Here is a 557-nt window from a genome sequence, read left to right on the forward strand (position 1 = left end):
TTTCTTATAGTGAAGCAGCAAGAGGAAGTTATGGCTTCTTATTCTTATTTGTTTATTTGTGTGTGTGTATGTGTTCATGCATGTGTGTTTATCTTTGGTGGATCTTTTAAGGGGAAAGTGTTAAATAGTAACAAGTTAAAGGAAGAAAAATAAGGGTGTATTTTGTAAGGTCTGTACTGAGTAACAATGAGTTGGACATTTGTATCTATAATACTAGAATGAAGGCACATGGTAATTAAGTTCCTCATATTACCAGACTGTGACCAATACGAAGTTATTTCTATGTTGCTCTAATAACTTTCTCAAACATTTTATTTAACTTAAAGGATAAATGAGAGGAAGAGGGTCACACAATTTAAATAGAAAAGGAGAGAAGTGTGGGTATAGAACGTCAAAAGTATCTGGAGGTAAGTGTTAAGATGAAGGACTAAGTATTAAATAAAAGAAATCAGACAGTCAAATTATCAATAAAGAGTGAAATAAAAGATAGATAATAGGGGGCTGGGGAAATAGTTCAGATGTCTAAGTGCTAAAAACCCAGCCTGGCTCAGTGCTCA

Source organism: Octodon degus, unplaced genomic scaffold, assembly GCF_000260255.1.
Source record: "Octodon degus isolate 3935 unplaced genomic scaffold, OctDeg1.0 scaffold00204, whole genome shotgun sequence".
In the NCBI taxonomy this organism is placed as follows: domain Eukaryota; kingdom Metazoa; phylum Chordata; class Mammalia; order Rodentia; family Octodontidae; genus Octodon; species Octodon degus.